The sequence below is a fragment of the Aptenodytes forsteri genome, unplaced genomic scaffold (genome assembly GCF_000699145.1).
Source record: "Aptenodytes forsteri isolate BGI_AS27 unplaced genomic scaffold, ASM69914v1 Scaffold455, whole genome shotgun sequence".
Taxonomy (NCBI): Eukaryota; Metazoa; Chordata; class Aves; order Sphenisciformes; family Spheniscidae; genus Aptenodytes; species Aptenodytes forsteri.
In genome coordinates this window covers 648,083-649,387 of record NW_008795914.1, presented here as the reverse complement: position 1 = coordinate 649,387, position 1,305 = coordinate 648,083, and positions in this window count along the sequence as shown.

Genomic DNA, 1,305 nt, shown 5'->3' with positions numbered 1-1,305 from the left:
CTCAGCCAGGGTGCCTGCAGCCCTGGCCTGACCCACGCCTCTGCTGGGTAACTGCAAGAACAAGCTGCCTGCCCGGGGCAGTGACCGCTAGCTCTAGCTGTAGCGTCACCCACCCTCTACCAAAGGGACTGTCCTCCCAGCCCGAGTCTGAGCTCTGAAGCAGAAACTGTAGCATAGGAGCTGTCTGCATCCTCACTGGCGAGGATGGGGTTAAAGATCAAGGCCCTGGGGAACCCCCCTTTCCCTTTCTGATCATTTACATTTGCAGATAAAAGCCCGAGCACCTTATTCAGGTGGACAGATCATTGTCTCTGCAACAGGAAAAGCAAGAGGCTGCCCTGCCAGACAAAGCAGATTCCAACAGCTGTGAAAAGCTCTTATTTCACCTTTTCCAGGGAAGGCTTTACCTCTCTGGGCAGGGCCCTGTTCTCTGCCAGCTGTAATCTGTGCGTCCTGCCACGACGGCAGGGACGTCTGGCTGCCTCCAAGCATGCTGCTGGTTATGACCGACTTGCTCCGAGGTCAAGGTGTCTGGGAAGCTCTCGGGATTCAAGCAGTCAACAAGGTAATGGTCATTCATATTTTATTTTCTGCCTTCCACCATGATAATGTGGTACCCGAACTTTGTTTTGACAGGAGGGTCTGTATACACTGGCTTGTCCATCGGGCAAGCGGGCAAGGCGAACGCTGCTTCCTGGAAAGGTCCCACCATTGGTCATCCAGCCCAAGTCTCCCTGGAAGAAGGAACCATCAGGGTTAAGCTTGAGAATATTCACTGCAACAGCGGCCTTATCAGCAGGGAGGGTGGGTGACTCGGCCGTGGGACAAGAAACCTGTCCTGGCGGCACCTGTCTTGGCAGCCTGCACCACCGCGAGGGAGAACAGCACGCAGAGGAAGAGCTCCTCGCGGGGGGTGGCGGGGGGGCTGCCTCCCAGCAAGCACTGGCTGGCTAAAGCCACGGCAGGCTCGGGCTCTGCCCTCCCCGAGTGCCGGCCTGCTGCCGCGTGGGGCTCATGTGCCCCAGCTCTGCTGCAAAGAAGTATTTACGGCTGAGCTACTGGCACCCGCTTGCGCCTTCGCCCGGCCGTTAAGGCTGCCCCCGACCAGCGTTCGCCCACCCCACTGGGAACGCTGGGGGTGCTGCGCTCGAAGCTACTGAAACAAGCTTTTTGAAAGCGCCCGGGAAGGACTTCCCAAAAGCGGTCTCCTTCAGAGCGCTGAAACAGCAGTGCCGGCCGGCAGGAGACCGGCTCCCCCCGAAAGGCCGCTGTCCCCTCCCGAGAACGCCCGGCGGCGCGGCACAC